The sequence below is a fragment of the Balaenoptera acutorostrata genome, chromosome 11 (assembly GCF_949987535.1).
Source record: "Balaenoptera acutorostrata chromosome 11, mBalAcu1.1, whole genome shotgun sequence".
NCBI lineage: Eukaryota > Metazoa > Chordata > Mammalia > Artiodactyla > Balaenopteridae > Balaenoptera > Balaenoptera acutorostrata.
The window spans coordinates 56,670,107-56,690,943 of record NC_080074.1 but is presented as its reverse complement, the minus strand read 5'-3'; positions in this window follow the sequence as shown (position 1 = coordinate 56,690,943).

Below are 20,837 nucleotides of genomic sequence, written 5' to 3'. Positions count from 1 at the left end.
GAAAGTGAAAGATAAGTACTATATGATTTCACTTACATGTGGAATCTAAAAAACAAAAGAAACAAAAACAAGAAAAATACAACAAAACAGAAACAGACTCATAGATACAAAGAACAAATTGGTGGTTGTCAGCAGGGAGGCGGGCGTGGGATCACTGAAATAGGTGAGGGAGATTAAGAGGTACAAACCTCCAGTCACAAAATAAATAAGTCACAGGGATGTAATGCACATCATAAAGAATAGAGTAAATAATACTCTGATAACTTTGTATGGTGACAGAAGGTAACTAGACTTATCATGGTGATCATTTTGTAATGTACAAAAATATTGAATCACTGTGTTGTACACCTGAAACTACTATAATATTGTAAGTCAATTATACTTCAATAAAAAAAAACCAGAATGGATATATAAATTACAGTTTATTGGTAAACCAATATCATATAACAATATGAAAGAACAAATTATTGCTACAGAAAACAACATGAATGAAATCCATACATATAATCTGAAACCAAAGATCCATACTTAAATGTTTATCTCCTGTGTGAATACATTTTAATAAAATTAGAAAACAAACATGGTGAGGTAAGTTAGAATAGTGGTTACTCCCAGACAAGGAAGGGACGTGAAAGGGCTTTTCTGGGTATTGATAATGTTTGATATCCTTGATTTCGGTGCCGGTTCCAGCAATCATTAAAGTTGAAAAAATTCATCAAGCTTCACACTTGAAATTTATGTACTTTTTGGTATGTATATTATCATTATTTTACAAAGGACCTTAAAAATCAATTAAATACACAGAAATTACAGATAATATTAAAAGATGAATAAAACAAATCCATGACTCAAAGAAAAGTTAAACATTTTATTAATATTTTGCAAAACACCAGATTCTGAGTTGTTGAAAATTACGTTAAAGACATAAAACAAGACTTGGTTCCTTGTATTAAAGGAGTGGCAGAGTGCTTATGCATGTGTGCCATTCTGGTACTTTGTTTATGAGATTTCATATATGTGTCAGTATTTATTCTTTTGAATATGCCCACATATAAAAAGCTTCCTAAAAACTTATAGTTAGTGCCTTGTCATGATTCAAAGACAGTGAATGGAATGTGGATGCTAATAAAAGCAACAAATTTTAGGCTGAAAATTTAAAAAACACACAAAAAACAAAACAGCTGTTTAACTGAAAGTCTTTTCCATCTCTGTTTTCTAAGATTTATTTCCCTTACTGCAGAGGGCTCATTAAGAGGAAAGTCAAATTATTTTCATCATTAAACATAAGCTGGATGTATGTGATTTCACACCTTTGCAGTAACAGTTGAGATTCAAGTAGAAAATATGTATATACAAGATTTAGACAGGAATACATAATGTTAGCGTGCATTTTTTTCTCCCATAAAGAATATGCTGAAATTCCTATATTTTTACAACAGTTACTAATCACAGAGTTAGAGCATTTAAAACAGATATATCATTAGAAAGTGTTACATGTTCTTCTTTCATGAAAAGATTAGTAGTGAGGAAAATCTCTGAAAATGGACTTAAAGTGTCCCTTTGTCCTTTTTGACAGTTTTCAACTATCCATGTTTCTGAATGTCATGTACAATTTTAAAAAGCGGAAGAAGATAATCAGAAAAAACGTATCCATCTTTTTTCTTGTAACAGGTATTTTCAATTTTAAAGAATCTCAAGTTTATTAAAATAACAAGTCTTAAAATTCTTAAAGTAATAGCAATATAACAATAAATATCAAACAACTTGATGATATACAGAAAAATACTCATCTATCTATGAGTAAGAACAGTTAAAGAAAATACAAATAGTCTGAAAATTCCTTTAGTTATCTTCAGGACATGTTACTAAAACTGGCTGAATTTTAAAAGAATGTCTAACAGATATAAGTATGTTGCATACCATTGGGTAATTATGTGGAATATGGCTTGTGCCTTCTAAAAGTAAATACTCAATCCGTTTATCTTTAGAGGTTTTCATGGCATTGCAATTAAATGACATTAAGAAAATTATATTTGTGCTCAATTCTGAAATACAAAAAAGTATTTTCATTTACATTCCACAAAATAGAACCCTTGTGGGCAATGCAGGACTAGCATACTGCATTGCAAATAGGCAAACCTGAACAAAAGAGTAGTCATTAAAGAAGTACTTCTTCATGGGTTATTTATTTAGTATCAATGACACAATCAGTATTGTAAATTTGAATATATTGGTTTTGGTACTTTGTTTTTAATTCATAAATATGTTTTGATTTTATAGCTGCATGTAGGAGCTCTAAATATGGAAGGTTTACATCTTGCTTTATGTTTTTATATATTAATGTGACTTTGGGATAAACATTATTATGTCAACACTGAGGGTCCACAATGATTTTATTTTGTTTTCTTTTAAAATCTGTATGTTACTTAAATTTTTTATTAATATCAAAGATTTCTAATTTTACATATAAAGAACTAGCATTGTTTCTTTAGTCAGGTAGATGTCTTCGATAATTCATTCAAGAAAGATCCCTTAATCCAACTTGATGAAGTCTATGTCGTTCACATGCTTACATTAGCAGCACATACTGAGGCAGTATTGCTAGATCTGATCCTACAGGTTTCAGCAGATGCAACAAGAGAGAGAATCACAGTCAAATTTTAGTACATAGCTGCGGTACAGATGCTGGTGATCCATCTTGCTCTCAGGGGTCACAACATGCCAAAAGGCTACTTCAAGTTTTAAAATAACTTGACAACATTTTTTTACATCCTTGGAAGGTGAAACTTTACTTCATTCATTTGTAACACAAAACTCAGAACAATATCTGTCACACACTGCTAGTTTAGAAAAGCTTATGGAATTTAACTTTGTACACAACTAGGTACAAGGTGTAGAAGTTAAAGGGAAGCAGATACAAGGCTTTATGAAAAAGAATTTTATAAATGTAGCCTACATGTCCTGTCACCTGGTGTTGCTGTCTCCTTTGATAGTCAAATGAAAGCATCTTAAAATTCTATCCCAAACTTTGGGAGAATCAGCATCACTTCCAGTCTCTACAATGAATGATTTTCAGGGTGAATTTGTGATTCTTTAACTCTACGTACCAGTTTCTGCTGAATTAGTTCAATATCTTGTCCATGTGCCATTACAGATCGTCTGCTACTAGCCAATATCCCAATATCTACATTTCCCAAAATACAAGACCTGTGCTGAAGGTTCATGAAAATAGAAGGCATTTTCCATGGTGGCACAAAGAGTATTGCCTTTCTGGAACAATTTTTGTCTATTCTGCCCTGGAAATTTCTCAGGTAGCATTTCATATAGGCTACAGTCCAGAATGTTAGATTCTTTTTTCTTTCTCTCTCTTGTTCTCATTCTTATCTGACTTTCTCCTTTTTCTCCATTTTGCTGTTCATTTTGCTGTTCTCTTAACGCCAGTGCTTCAGTTGGCCTTATGGGTTGTTCAGAGGAATTTGATATCTGTTTCTTTGCTTCCTTTAAGTCCATGTCCTCAATGGGAGTGAGAATATCTTGCTTTCTACACCCATTCTAAATGTAGCCTTAATTCACTAAGAAATATCTTTTTTATATTAATAGACTTTATTTTCCAAAGCAGTTATTATTTACAGAAAAATTAGGCAGATAGTACAAAGAGTCTGCATATAACTCCATCATCCTGCACACAGTTTTCCCTATCAGTAATATATTACATTGACAGGGCATATTTTTTATAATTAATGAACAAATATTGATTTTTTTATTAATTAAAGTTCATAGTTTATTCAAGTTTTCTTTTTTTCCTGTTGCAGGCTCCCATCCAGGCTATGATATATTTAGTTGTTATATCTCCTAAGGCTCCCTTTGGCTGTGGTAATTTCTCAGACTTTCACTGTTGACCTTGACAGTTTTGAGGAATACTGGGTCAAGCATATTGCATAGGACCCTCTGTGCAAATAATTTTGTCCTACATCACCTCTAAACTTCAGAATTTGTTGGAATTTGTCTGCTATTTGTCTCATGATTAGACTGGTTATAGGTTTCATGGTGGAGTATCACAGAGGTAAAGTGTCATTTTCATCATATCATGTCAAGGATACACAGTATCAATACAATTTATGACTGCTAATGTTGGCCTTGATAATCTGGCTGAAGCTGTGCTTGTCTGTTTTCTCTACTATAGAGTTACTCTTTTCCCCCCTTTCTATCCTGTACTCTTTGGAAGGAAGTCACTATGTGAGGCCCACACTTAAAGAATGGGGAGTTATATTCCTTCTCAATTAGGATGGAGTATCTACATAATTTATTTGGAATCCTTTTGCACTAGATATCTGCCTCTTCTCCCCCACTTAATTTATTCAATAATTTATTTATATCAGAATGGATTTGTGGCATTTATTTTATACTATGCATTGTAAACTATCACAACTGTATTTTTTTGCTCAAATTATTCCAGCTTTGGCCATTGGGAGCTCTTTCAGGTGGTTCCTGTGTCTCTTTGACATAGGTCCATCAATAGAGGTGAGTTTTTAAATCATTTCTTCACTTTCAAGAAACAATTTTTATAACTATATAATATGGGTTTTGTTCTTGTTTAAACACACACACACATGCACACACAGAAAGAGAGGTAAACACAAGGAGATATTTTCGTTATAATAGAGTTAATTTAACCAGGATTTGGAAAGGAGGATTATCAGTTATGAGATACTTAACGATTCCCAACTAATGGATGTAAAACCAACTCAAATTCCACTACTATGATACATGAGATAATTTTTGAATGAATATAACTTTTATATGCCCATGTATAAATGAGTACTCAAAGAGACAGAGTGATTACTGATTTCAGGATTGCAGATAATTTTGTCCTCCATCACCTCTAACCTTCAGAGTCCAAGAATACAGAATCACTGATTCTGCACTTATGGGTTTTGGTTCATTTTAAAAGTCTGACATAAGAGAGTGAAGTATAATACAAAAGCTGTGTTCTACTTGTGCACAGTTCATATCATCATTGACTCATGTAGTTACTAATTATACTCAATGATTAATTTTATTTCTTATAACAAGATATAAAAAGTAATAACAGGGTAAGCATTATTACTCTTTTTTCTCTCATTTCTACTTCTCAGTCATTCCTATGAGATGATTATTTAGTCTGGTGGTTTTAATAAAAGACTTAAAACTCAATCTTCCAAATAATTAAGAACACCAACTACTTCATCAGTAACTGTTGGCAGCAGATATTTAATAATACCCACATATGGATATAAGATATTCTCATATTCTTCTGAACTATAAATCTGGTATCAGTCATTATCACTCAAATATTTGCACAGTATGGCTGAATACTCAATAAGTCGTAGAAACAATGCCCATTGTTTCAAAGAAGCAGGGCACATGACTACTTTCCTGACAGGAACACACATTTTTGGGTGTATATATTTTGTCAGCTGTATCTATGTCAGAACAACGCAGCCTCATTCCTAAAAAAAGATGATCAACTAAACCATTAGGTTACTTTTCCATCATTCTATTATATTCCCCCCTCAAACCCATGATTATTTCCTAATTTGAATATTTAGTTACATATTCAGATAATGTTTGCTATTCAGACAATGTTAGCAAGTGCTCAGAATTTCCAGTGGAGATAAATTCCAAGAGTTTTTCTCTACCCTCTCATCATGTTCAGAGAAGTCCAATATCTTGGCTTTCTAGTGTACCGTTTAGGAGCTTAGGGTTTGCAGTCAGTTAAACCTGGTTCAATCACTTACTTTGTGATCTTTTCCAAGTTATTTAACCTTTTAGTACTCCAGTTTCTTTGCCTGTTAAATGGCCTCATTAGGAGTTTTATAAGGATTGAACGTTGTAATCTGTGCAAAGCACATAGTACAATGCCAGAAACCTTCATTGTAAAACTCTCCATGGGAGGTCAGCAATGTAGGGAAAGTGTGTGACAAATGGTAGTTATATTTTTCTTATCATCAGGATCATTATTATTCAAAACACTCTGCTCAGCTGCTCACAGCCAGACACAACATACAATTCTTCAAGAAGAATATTGCTCAAGGTTTGCTTGAGACTACATGATCACCTTATACCACAGAGAAAATGAAAGGGCTTTTATTTAATTTCTAGGCTGCTTTGGAAACCTAAAATCAGAGGCAGGGGTGAGGGAGTGATGGGATGCCAAGTAAGACCATCAAATTTGTAGAAGACTTAAAATATCTAACCTGATTCATGGCAGTTTTAACGGATTTGAGTTGGACCCAGTACATAGAAGTAGGAACACAAAACTAGGCCAGGGAAACTCTGCATAATTTTTACATGTTCTATTCCTGAAAAATATTAGACAGATGAGTACTCTTGAAAGAAGCTGTTTCACGTGCTAATATCTAAAATATGAGATTTATGTCTGAAGCTTAATATTCAAACCAAAGTGCTCAACAGATGCCATCTCAGTCAAAATACATTAGTACTTGCTAGGTAATATATTAGGGTTAAAGCCCTAAAATTAAAGAACAGTGTCACAAACAAAGGCTAGAAGGACAAAACTTAGATTAAGTACTCACACATTATTTAGGTATAGACTCAATTTAGAGGTGGATGGCAACTTACAAATCATTTTGTGGAGCAATATGGGTAGATGCTTAGAATCTTGAAAATCTGGCTAGATCTCCCATGCTGGACCCACTCCCATTTATTGATATATTTTTTCATATATATAAAAGGAATTTAATAATCAGCTGTTTAGAGACACATATGATAAAAACCTGAAAAACTAGTAAGTTATTAAACTATACAAACCTTTTGGAGGAAAGCAACATGAAGAAACTGACCCTGGGATAGAACTTTGAAAGAGGAAAAAAGAAGACAGTGTAATAGAAGCTAATTCCAAAGAAGGAGGAATACTCAAATACCTGACTAAGTAGGGTAGGTGCCTGGAGGTTGGTACAGAGTCTGTCCTGAAAGATCTGACCATATGAGCAAGAGTAGATAAGGTAATAGTGAACCAAAAGGTCAAGCACCTTGAAGCAAGGATCAAAAGATTAGACTTGAGGAGAAACACTATTGGCAGCTACTTCAGGATAATGAGAAGGAAGGTCATGTTGCTTTGAGGAAAATAATTTCAGTTGCTGAGGGTTGAATAAATTGGATAGGAGAGAGGTTGAAGACAGGTCTCTACCTTGAAGGCTGTTTCAGTAGCCCTGGCACAAGGTAAATGAACTCTAGATAAAGACTGTGGCAGTGTGAATCATAAGTGGGTCTCAGCAATGTCCCAAAGGGCAAAGTGACAAGCTAGTGATGGACTGAATGACAAAGTCAAAGGAGAGGGTGAGAAATCAAACATGATTTTATTCCTACGGCTCTCAAAACTGCTAAGATACTGGTGTAAGAAAGTTTCTTAGAAAAGTATACTGAACTAAAAGTTCTGTTCTCGTCAAGAGGCCTATCTAATAGACTCTGATAAATATAAGTGCTAGAATATAGGAGTCAAAGAAGCTTTACATGTAGATGAGCTCCTGGCAAATGAGGATAAATTAACTGGAGAATAAAAACATGTAAGAAAATGACTATTCTGCAGATTTTAATATACTAGGGGACACTGGACACACAAACACAACTTCACTTATGATAATTAAACTCACTTCTAGATGGATTTTTCTTTTTTTAACCTTTTTATGAACAGTTCAGTGCTTAGAAAATGAAAGTAGCTCAAAAATATTAGTTAATTAAGACCAATATAGACCTTGCTTATTTCTCTCTATTTCCATGTGAAATACTGGACAAATCAGCAAGTAATTAGATTGAATAAGATGTGTGAATTAAACTGAGTGTGTGTGCACGTGCACACATGTTATAAAAAGACTAAAGGAAAGGTCAAGTCAGGAAGTTAACTTTTCAGATTGGGTAAAATTCTCTCTCTAATTATCAGCTAGCAGGTTTTTCTCTGTTCAACAAGTTTCCCTACTGATTAAATTATTTGTGTTTTTCGTTTTCATTCTTAAGTGAGTTAACTAAGTTGAACTAAAACTCAACTTAGACTTTTCAGGATGAATACTATTTTTCTAGAACATATTGCACATAGCTCAGAAAGAAAAGCTCTTCTTTATTTAATGGAAAAATGTTTATAGGAACTCACTTTTTTTTTTTAAAGGATTTTCTTTTTTATTTATTTATTTATTTATTTTTTGGCTGTGTTGGGTCTTCGGTTCGTGCGAGGGCTTTCTCCAGTTGCAGCAAGCGGGGGCCACTCTTCATCGCGGTGCGGGGACCGCTCTTCATCGCGGTGCGCGGGCCTTTCTCCATCGCGGCCCCTCCCATTGCGGGGCACAGGCTCCAGACGCGCAGGCTCAGCAATTGTGGCTCACGGGCCCAGCTGCTCCATGGCATGTGGGATCTTCCCAGACCAGGGCTCGAACCCGTGTCCCCTGCATTAGCAGGCAGATTCTCAACCACTGCGCCACCAGGGAAGCCCGCAACTCACATTTTTAATAAAGCATTGTGAGATAAATATAAAAAAGTAAGATTATTGAGACATTCGGATTTTGAAAGTCAAGGCAATTTATATTTTGTACTTTGCCTTCTCTAAGTATTTCTTATTTCTCTTTCAGTGTACCTACTATGTTTCAAAAGAGAAAAAAAGAGATAGGGACTGTTATTTTGATTTTCATTTTTAAAGGCCTCGGTGTAAGGGAATTAAAAGAGGAGTCCTTGGGAGACAATGTGCATTTATTCCATTCTAACACAATGATTTTGGCAATCAATACAGGGTCAGCCTGGAAATTCTACTCCCTTTGATATGCTAATTAAAATATTATACTGTCCTCATATTTTGATAAAATTATAACACATTCCTACTTCACAAAAATGTGCATATCTTTGAAATTTTTATCAATATTTTCCAGGAAAGGAAAAAGAATCTCCTGAGGTGTTAATTTTGTTATAGGTCTCTTTATGAACTATATGAAATAATAGTTATATCAAAAATCTATATCTTTCAGTATATAACTAAATCTCTATCTCATCTAGTTATGTCATCTACCGTAACAAATGAAATATTTCAAATAAAGTTTTTCAGAGTAAAACCACCTGAAACTTATAAATCAATATAAGGGGGAAAAGAAATCAAATATCTCAATATACCTGTTTCAGTGCCTTTTTTAAAGCAGTAGCTGTATTCCCTAAGAGCTACAACTGCCACCAGGCAGCCCCCTTTTCACTGCTACAGCTTTCAGTGGATTTTTTTTTAATTTAGTTATTTTATTTACTTTTTTATTTTATTTTTTTAAATTTTGGCTGCGTTGGGTCTTTGTTGCTGCGCGTGGGCTTTCTCTACTTGCGGTGAGCTGGGGCTACTCTTCGTGGCAGTGCGTGGACTTCTCAATGCGGTGGCTTCTCTTGTTGCGGAGCACGGACTCTAGGCGTGTGGGCTTCAGTAGTTGTGGTGCACGGGCTTAGTTGCTCCGCAGCATGTGGGATCTTCCCAGACCAGGGCTCGAACCTGTGTCCCCTGCATTGGCAGGTGGATTCTTAACCACTGCGCCACCAGGGAAGCCCTGAGTGGACTTTTGTATACAATTTTCTGCCCTTGCTTCTTCGATCCTAGACATGGTGATTTTTGCTGTTCTCTTCACCTTGCCTACACCTCTGCCAAGTGTACTGTCTCCTTCATCATTGAACCTGCCAGAATCCTGACTGAAACAGTGGTTGGTACCAGAAGAAGCCTCAGGAAACAGACCCTCCAGATAGTTTACTGGTACAGGATTTTACATACATTTAAAATATACATGGATAACCTACTTGCCTGAAGATACCCAGAACTAGTAATACATGATATTGTAGTTATCATTTTGCATTACAAAATTATTATTTTCGAACATAAATACCATAAATATTTTTGTGCAGACTTTCTTTTTCTGAGAAATTCTCAACAGAGCCCCTTTTCCTCAAAGCATAAATCTTAATCTATCTATCCATCACCAAGTAGGCTAATGAGCAGCTATGTTGGAAACACTGTTTCCAATTTGGGTGAAAAAGCATAATAACCATCTAAATAAACAGATATTCAAGTTTTATACTGGAGAAAGTTAAATCCAGAAGATAAAAAACAGTTATATGAAACTAGCAATATGCAGAAATTGTGTGTGCTTCTCTTCATGATCCTTATGGCTTGAGCTATCTTTGTCAGGTTGCATGTGTATGTGATTTATTTATTCTTAAAAAAAATTGGTTTAAATCTATGCCCTTCCTGGTGATCAGACATGTAGCTAAATGGGGGTAAGAGAAAAAACAGCCCAAAGGCAGGTTTGTAGGTGAGATAAGGAGGGTTAAGGTGCTTTGGGAGATAAGCTGGCAGCAGATGCATGTGTGTTACAAGAAGGATGGATCATGAGAGCTCAACAGGGAAATGAGGTTTTAACCAATGGAAAACTGGGAGGAGTCTATTTCCCTTTGCTCAAATACCATGATTAGCTTCGTGTGTTCATGATAAAAAAGAAAAGGTAGGTCAAAAATAAAGTAGGCCAAAGTAAAGTAAAAATGATGTTAAAAATTTAGAAGACAGAGAAATGATCAAGCTAAAGACAAATTTCAAAACATGAAGGCTTTTTTCATACACTATTTTGGAATTGACATTGTTTAAAATCATAACTCAAATCTCAGTAGGAACATAAGTAGAGAAAGGGGAAATTTTTAAAGAAAAAGCAATTAAAATGTGTATATATGTAATGTACATATATAAATGTATATGCACATAATAAATATATATGAATATATTTTATATTTCAATATATATATATATGTATGGCTGTAAGCTAAGAATTGTTCATGAATCAGTTAAATGTAAATAACAATTGTTATAAGTGGCTCTGATTCTAAGTTCTAGCATCAGTTTAAAATTCTATGTTCCACGAGAGTGCTGAGTTTCTGATTATTTATGAACCTGGTTCATGATTTTAAGTGTAACCCAGATAAAGTTGTCTCCTTCTTCTTGTATTAAATCTTGTTTCAGCATAGAAAAATAAGTGCTGTCTTCCAAAAGCATTGAAAAGCTATGGAAATCTTTGTTGAAGCTTTTGTCAGAACATCAAGGAGGAGGTGACATAGCACATAACATTGCATAATTTCTTTAAAAATATCACTAAACATTTATTCTTCTTACTAAAGTTGCACTCATCATGGCAGCCTCTTAAATTTCTCTTCTCTGTCTGCCCCACTCACTCAAACTTACTTACTGTCTTGCACTTTATTTCAGATCTCCTTGCTCCTTCCATGCCTTTGCCTCTATTTCTCAATAATTTTTTCCTCATATACAAAGCATAATCTCTCACAGTTACTCCAATTTCGTTTATCTACCCATTATGCTGCTCAGTGAAAAAAAATTTGGTAGCTTAGCAGAACAAATGGTATCCTCCTTGGAAAATAAAGTTTTGTTACTATTACTGTGTAATTAACTCTCCCAAAACTTAGTGAATTACAATTTCAGGCAGAGTTTGGCTGGGTGATACTTGGGTTTCATGCTATGTCAACTGGAGGTCAATCAGTGGTATTCAGCCGGTGGCTGGTCTAGTCTGAAAGGTCCAGGAAGTCTTTGCTTACTACATGACTTTTCAGCGGTGATGGCTAGAAAGCTACACTTTGCTGGATCTACCTCTCCATGTGGTCACAGGGCTTCTCCATACAGTCTGTCCAGGTGGAGAGTCAACTCCTCACACGGCAACTCAACTAAGTGTTTCTAGGGTGTCAAGAGGAAGCTTGCAAGACCTTTTATGACCTGGTATATAAATGAACATTATTTTCTCCCATTCCCTCCATTCCATTGTACCTATATTTCCTACATATTTCCTGGATTGTAAAATAACACCATATATTCACTTAGTGGCCATGTCAAAAGTCTAGGGATCATTTTTTATTCTGATCCCTTTACCTTCCAAATCTCATTAGTAAGATTCAATAGATTACAATTTCTAAAGTAGACCAGTCCCAGTTGGCACAGTGTTGCCTAACTTGTCTTATTTTCCCTCTGGTCCCCTTCAGTCTACCCTAGATAAAATACTCAGAGACCAGAATGACTGAAAAGAGCATGATATCCTGCTCAATATGTAACCTGTAGATTGATCTATACCTATCTCTCTATCCTGTAGGCAGAATCCTAAGATGGCCTCCAAGATTTCCACACCCTGCTATATATGTCTTGTACAAGTTCCTCCCCCTGAGTGTGAGTGATACTTATAACTTTCCTTTGAATATGGTAAAAATAATGGGATATCATTCCATGATTATGTTACATTATATGACAAGGATGAGAAGATTTTGCAGGTGTAATTAATCTGATTAATTAATCTGATTATCTTTAATCAGTTTACTATAGATTAATAAAAGAGATATTATCCTGAATAGACATGACCTAATCAGATGCCCTTGAAAAGAAATACGCTCTCTTGCTGGCCAAGAAGAAACAAACAGCTGTTGTGTGAACTCTAATGGGGAGGGGCAGCCTCTAGGAATTGGTGACCTCAGTCCTACAACTGTAAGAAACTCAATTCTGCCAACAACCTGAATGGACTTAGAAGACTCCTTGCTCCAGAAAGGATCACAGCCTGGCCAACATCCTAATTTCAGTCTTGTAAGACCCTGATCCGAGGAACTAGTTAAGCTGTGCCTGGACTTCTGACAGGTGGAAGCTGTGAAATAATGAAGGCATGCTGTCTTAAGAGGTTATTTAATGCTTTTGTTTCAATGGGTTCCCAGGGACCTCAGGATAAAGTCTTCAGCATGGCTTACAAGACATTGCCTGCGGCTCTGCTACTCTCCAGCCTTCCAGCCTTCTCTCTTACCAGCTTCTCTCTTGCTGCACAGGAGCCAGTTATTTAAGGCTTCCTTCAGATTTTCACAACTCAGACTCTCTCTTGCCTTCATGGTTTTACAGTCATCTGGTCAACTCCACCATCTCCCTGCTACCACTCTGATAAAAGCCACAGTCAACTTTTTCCTGAATTGCTCTAATCATTTCCAACTGATCTCCCTGCCCTTGCCCCTTTCCCTCCCACCATAGCCTCTGCCTGACAGAGCTGTTAGACTAAAAATGTTAAAATATAAGTCAGATAAAAATTCTACTCTGCTCAGAACTTCACAAAGTCTCTTGGTTCTCTTTGGTTTTTTACTCTGGTAAAAACCAAAGTCTTCAAAATGGCTTCAAAGACGGTACACAGTCTGACCCCCTATTATCTCTCTAATCTCATTTCCTTCTGCTTTCTCCCTAAGCTCACTTCACTCCAGCCTGACTCCTTTTGTTTCTTCCTTTTCTTTAAACTCCAGCTTGTTCTACCTCAGAGCACTGTTGTACCTTCTACCTAAAATGCTCTTCCCACAGATAGACACATAGATTATACTCTCACTTCTTTCTGGTCACTCAAATGGCAACTTACCACTGTGTCCTTCCTTGACCATGTTTTTTAGAATAACCACCTCTCCCAGCACTTCTTATATCTTTTCTCTGATTTTTTTTTTCTCTATAACATTTAGCATGGTCTCTCATTCCATACGTACATAGGTGTTTCTTGTGTGTCTGCCCACTAGAGTATAAACTCCCATGAGGACATGGATTCTGGTCTCCATCACTGCTGGATCCCCAGTACCTAGAACAGTGACTAGTACATAGTAGAAAGTGAATACATACTTGTAAAAAACTGGTTATAAAAAATGCTGGTTTCTTTTCTCTAACACACTACCCTCTGCCCTCTCCCTTTCTCCCCCAACTCCCAAGAAGCACACCTATTTTTAGTTTTCCTAATTAGCTCTTATTAATATCCCCCTCACTCTTAGAATAGATTGTGTCTCTGAAAAACATTTTTACATAACCCTGTATGTAGCCCAGTTATTTATTTATTTATTTATTTATTTTTGGCTGTATTGGGTCTTCGTTTCTGTGCAAGGGCTTTCTCCAGTTGCGGCGAGCGGGGGCCACTCTTCATCGCGGTGCGCGGGCCTCTCACTGTCGTGGCCTCTCCCATTGCAGAGCACAGGCTCCAGACGCGCAGGCTCAGTAATTGTGGCTCACGGGCCTAGTAGCTCCGCGGCATGTGGGATCTTCCCAGACCAGGGCTCGAATCCGTGTCCCCTGCATTGGCAGGCGGATTCCTAACCACTGCGCCACCAGGGAAGCCCCCTGTAGCCCAGTTCGAGTAATAATTATGTTAATTACTACTGCTACTAACTTACTGTTAGTTTCAATTGCCAAATGTGCATTCCAAAATATAGGGAAGTTCTAGTATCCATTACTTGATCCCTCGTAACTAATACAGTACCTGAGACACATTACATGCTGTATAGGTATTTGTTGTAAGCAGTAAGGCAAATAGCATACAGAATACATAAGCAAACCAAATGAATCTCTTTTCTTCAATTCTTACCTTCACTCTGTTTTACCTAGCAGGACGCCAAGCAGATAATTAGTACTAGATGCATCTTTGTTGACTGATTCATTTGTTGATTGGGAGATCTTTCAAGTATACTTATCTACATAAAGGTAAGGAGTTTGAGGTATCATCCTGCTTTGTAAAACTAAATGCTTTAACATATTCATCCCTGGAAAATAATAAGTGACTGACTGCCTCAAGTGCAACAATAACACTTAAGAGTCAGGAACTGAGCGTTAGAGGAAAATGATCAAACTAATCATGTGATGAGATGGAGCCATAGATACCAACCATGTGTGGAGATAAGGAGATGCCTCCATGATCAAAAGACTACATAAAAATTAAAAGTTAATGAATGAACTATACCTTTGGAAGTATATGTGTATGAAATGAATGCTTCCAAGGTATCAATCACAGGTTACTTTGAAATTTAAAAATACACACACACACACACACACACACATACACAAACATACCCTTCAGGACAATGTAGTTTTCTTTTAAAATGATTTTTAAATAGCACTTTTCCTTTAGATTTTTTAAATATATAAATTAGTAATGGACTGTGTTTTTCATCAAAAGGTTACAGTAACAGTCTTCACTACATTTGAAACAAACATGCTGTCTCTACTTTAAACACTTCATCTTACATGCTGCTCTTATTTATAAAGCAATGAAGCATAGGATTCTTGGCCAAAGCTCAATTCCTCCACTACTGACCTCTGTCATACATTTTTGCTTTAAGATCTAACTTACAACAGAAGAGAGATTTTTTTTTCATGCTGTTTAAATTCCTTACAATGCCTCTATTCAAACCCCCTCAAACTTTGTATTTAAATAAATCACTTAACCAATATTAAATAAATCACTTAACCAATATTAACCAATAAACCATTTAAATAATTGAATCTTTCCATTTCTACTGCTCTTCCTGCTATTTTTATTCAAATGTTTAACATATCCAATTTAGAAGCTCAAAACAAAGGACTTATTAATAGAAATATGAAGACAAGGAATATATTGCTTAAAAAGGGTATTTTTAATATTTCAGTTTTCTGAACTGAAGAAATTTATGGACACTTATGCTTAGTATACACACTGCAGTTTTATAAACTTGCATGTAATATATTATGCACTCATATTTAGTGGAATGTTATTTTCCAGCATCCCTTAATAGCTTCATTTGTGGAAGAGGATTTATTTATTCCAATGCTGTCAGTTTTACAATAGTTTTTGTGTGTCATTTAGAGGCATCCATCCAACATAATGATAAATTATGAAGAAAGAGGACACGAGAATAAATGGCCATAATAAGAGAAGGTAGACATGGCAAATGCCACTTCTTGATTCTCTTAATCATAGTTAAAGCTTCATTTTCTATGTAAAAAATTTTTCTATCTGTCATTAGGCTCTACAAATGAAAGAATCATAAGTGAAACTGTAAGTATTTATTTTCCACCTTAATGCCAGACATTTAAGGAGGAGAGAAAAGGACGGATGTGGTTTCGGGTAATAAAGCAGTCTGGCTTAGAATGGGAAAGTGAGCGATTCAGTTGTATTTTTATTTTACCTCACACATATCCAATTACACAACCACTCCTACACTTAATGAGTACCTGAGTTTTCCCACCTAATCAGTAATTTAGTTATTGTTTAACAGACAATGCACCACAAACTTGAACCCCGTCAACCTAATTGAGATGGGAAAATAATCAGTGTGAGGACACTGAAAGCAAAACTTACCAAAGGCTGCAGAGATGACAAATCAAGGCTAAGTGATATATGTCTGTCAACCTGCACAACTGTGTTGTTCTTTTGAGGATTGTTATTTGGGGGCAAAATAGGGCCTCATTAGGGAGTTAAGTAAAGGAAACGTCCCCACCTTTCTACCTTCTATAATAAAATATTTTTATTCATACAATTCAAGAAAAAACTGATTAGCATTTTGACTTTGGAATGGCTTGAGGCCCTAGGTCAAAAGCACAGTCTCCATTAATGTTAGCTACTTTATAGATCTCATTATTAATCTTTAATCCTTGCTTAAAATTATGATATGCCTTATTACATGAAATTGTGATTTATAAATGACAGCAGTGTAAAAGTGTCACTAATTCATAATTTTAGAGAATACAGCTCATCAAAATTTTCTCTGATATGCTTTATGAAAGGGGAACAACTCAAGCCCTTTAATTAATAACCTGCCCTGGAAAACCATCTTTCTAGAAGAGTACTGAAAAGAGTTAAGGATAGCCAATAATAGCCTGACATCCTCTTTTACTTCAAAAGGAATCATTTGCTATTAATAATGGTAAGCAGGGTTTCAGGACATTTTATGGGAGCATCATTCCTTTAACTTGTCAGTTGGTTTTATGTTATAAAGAGGAGGGTGATGGGGTGAACCAAGCTTGCAGGCATATATAACATTATGGAAGGTGAAGAATCTATGATGCTTCATCCAAAAAGCCATTTCATTTTGTCATTGAGTCACAGCAAAGTCATTGCTATCTGAGGAATTATTGTGAAGCTATCATTTGCCATCTCAGGTTTTATATAACTGTTCATATATAAATGTTACTATCAGTTTCTATACTTGTATCATACAAGGGAAATTAAATGCAACTATGTATTTTGTTCCATTAAAAAATAACATATGTACATTAATTTTAATTTTGTCTGCAAAATTAGGAATATTATGGTCAAATTTTTCATTATTTGACATTACTGTTGGTTGGTGAAAATGTAACTGGGCAGGACACTATAGGGCAGGAGTCCCCAATCCCCTGGCCGGGGACCAGTACCGGTCCACGGCCTGTTAGGAACCAGGCCACATGGCAGGAGGTGAGTAGCGGGAGAGCAAGCGAAGTTTCATCTGCTGCTCCCCATGGCTCCCCATCGCTCCCCATGGCTCCCCATCACTCCCCATGGCTCCCCATCGCTCCCCATCCCTCCCCATCCCTCCCCATCGCTCCCCATCACTCCCCATGGCTCCCCATCGCTCCCCATCGCTCGCATTACCGTGGGAACCATCCCCCCTCCCCCACCCCCACAGCCCGGTTCCTTGGAAAAACTGTCTTCCATGAAACCGGTCCCTGGTGCCAAAAAGGTTGGGGACCGCTGCTATAGGGCCTTCCCGGGACAGACCCTTCCCTGATATCCTTTGCTTTAGCTCCTCTCTGAAGTACCTAGATACTAGTATCTGATGCATATATCCTGAGTTTTTCAGACGCTAAAACCACCACCAAATGGAAGAAATTAACTATTTGATGATCAGTAGCCCCCCAGACTTTCTGTCACCTAAGGATTGATAACCATCAAACAACCAGAGAATTGTGCATGAGCTGATCACACACCCTGGGACGCCCTTCCCTCACCATGCCTTTAAAATTGCTTTGCTATAACCCTTCTGGTAGCTAAAATTAGAACTACCATATGATCCAGCAATCCCACTCCTGGGCATATATCTGGAGAAAACCATATTTTGAAAAGATACATGCACCCCAATGTTCACTGCAGCACTATTTACAATATCCAAGACATAGAAGCAACCTAAATGTCCATCGACAGAGGAATGGATAAAGAAGCTGTGGTACATATATACAATGGAATATTACTCAGCCATAAAAACGAATGAAATAATGCCATTTGCAGCAACACGGAAGGACCTAGAGATTATCAAATTAAGTGAAGTACGTCAGACAGAGAAAGAAAGATATCATATGATATCACTCATGTGTGGGATCTTTAAAAAAATGATACAAATGAACTTATTTACAAAACAGAAACAGACTCACAGATTTTGAAAACAAACTTATGGTTACCAAAGGGGAAAGGTGGGGGGGAGGGATAAATTAGGAGTTTGGGATTAACATATATACACTACTATGTATAAAATAGATAATCAACAAGGACCTACTGTATAGCACAGGAAACTCTATTCAGTATTCTGTAATAACCTATATGGGAAAAGAACCTGAGAAAGAGTGGATATATGTATATGTATAACTGAATCACTTTGCTGTACACCTGAAACTAACACAACATTGTAAATCTACTATATTCCAATATAAAATAAAAATTAAATTAAATTTAAAAAAAAACTTTCTGGGAGTTTGGGGGTTTTTTGAGCACAAGCCACTTGATCTCCTTGCTTAGCCCTGCAAAAAATGTTCCTCTGCTCTAAACTCAAACATTTTAATTTGTTTGGCCCATCAGGCACAGGAACTCGCATTTGGTAGCAAAAATGGTTATAGCTAAACTGAACATATTCTTGCCTCCCCCTGCTCAAATCCTCTCCCCTTCCAGCAGTAGGCAAAACTTGTGGAATACTAAAGAACATTACAACAACAGCAACAAAGAATCAGGATACAGCAACTGTTGGGCATAGAATCATAGATACTATTGATAGAATATACGCATAGCATTCTTTCAATACCTTGAGAAGTAAAGCCCCTGAACAAACATGAAATAGCAAGAGATGTTTTCACCAAACTTTTATGAGTTCTAATATTACAAGAAAATGTATCATATTTACTAATATTATACATAAACTTATCATGTGAGATGCTCATTCATTCAGAAAAATATTTAGAAGAGAGAGCATTCATTTTGGTAAAAAGAACTATGAATAAGGCTGTTTTCATTGAGCTATCTTATCACATTACAGCAGGTAGTGAAAAACACATTTAGGTAATACTTTAATCAGATATATTATAGATAGGGTAACGTGCTATACGGAAGAAATAAAAAAGCATCCTGACATAGAAAGTAAGTGGGGAGGAAGGGACTGTATTCATGCAAGATCTTTCCAACATAACATTTAGCTGAAATTTGAATGATAAGAATAGAATAAGCACAGGTAATACTGAGGGAAAGCATTCCAGGCAAGAAGAACAATAAATGACAGTTTTCTGTTGCCCCCTTTGCACAGAGCTAAGAGGTTCCAGGATCTTGCCATAGATATGTAGCCAATCAATACTATGAGATCTTCAACATCTTCCTAAATACTGAACACTTGAGCCTCACAGACTTTCTGACACTCAGTCCTTAGTGTGCTTAGATAAACTGAGGCATTCAAACTCAGTTAGCGACAGTTAAAAAACAAAGAAATGTTTACAGTGTGCTTAGATAAACTGAGGCATTCAAACTCAGTTAGCGACAGTTAAAAAACAAAGAAAATACAGATTTCTGAGCACTTAGAAGCATTTTGCCTTGAAATGTCTCTGGCAGTGAGCAGGTAACAGACTAACATTTGAGATTTTTTTGCTTCCTCTGATTTCATCTCTAACTTTAATATCAGACCTCATGGTTAGTATTATTTCTCAAAATAAATACTAAGGAAAATCCTAATGCAGAAGGTTATCAGAACTTTGTAAAATGTGAAGGCATATCATGAGGAATCTTTGAATGTGTTCATGATTACTTAGCATCACAATATCTAAATCAGAAAATCTCACCCCAGAGAAAGAATCATATAAGGAGTCTGATCTGGGTTCAATCTCAAGGTCCAACACATGCCTTTAATTAATAACATGCCCTTCAACTGTCCACAGATTTCCTAAAAGAAGTGGACCAAAAAAATCAATGTTTCTCAATGGACACAATATTGGGGATGAGAGGGTTGTTATAAGGGAATGTCCCTCTTACAGTATGTTAGGGGTCCCTGACTCTCACCCACTAAATGTCATTGCAACTACCCAGTCACTGTGACAAACAGAAAAATGAAATGTTTCCACATATTTCCAAATGTCTATTGGACTGAATAATCATTTCATAAACTGTGTACCTAATAATATTCTCCTATGTGGTGTTCATTTGTGTTACAAAAAGAAAAAATATTCTTAGGTCAAGCATTATGTTCGATGCATAATGTATCAAACAGTAAAGTAGGTTTCTTTTTGTAGGAATTTTCCAGACCTTAATATGTTAATGAGAACTGCAAATTTCAAAAGGGAGAGGGTGGGGCAAAGTGTTTATAAAGTGTTCTAAGCTTATTTGACCAAAAAGTGTCTTTTTAAAAAATCATTTATGAGAAATGGATTAAATGATCCTTCAAAGTGATACAACATCACATCACATATGATATAGTGGACAATTTTATTCACCCCATTTTTGGAGATTCAATTTGAAAAACTGAAAAGCCTGCAGAAAAGAAAGCAAATATGCAAAATCTTTTATATATAGCAAGAGTCAAATAAATAATGTAATGATAATATGAATGTTTCTATATTCACAAAAGAAAGGTAACATAATACACCATTTTGTATCTTAAACATTTTTCTTATGTATTCTTTTGATAACAGCCCTACAAGTAAACTAATTATCTTTAATCTACTATTGGAAAAGTGGAGACAGAAAGAGATGCTCCTTCTGTTAAAGTCTAACCTAAGTTACTGTGAAAAATATCCAAAATGCAGT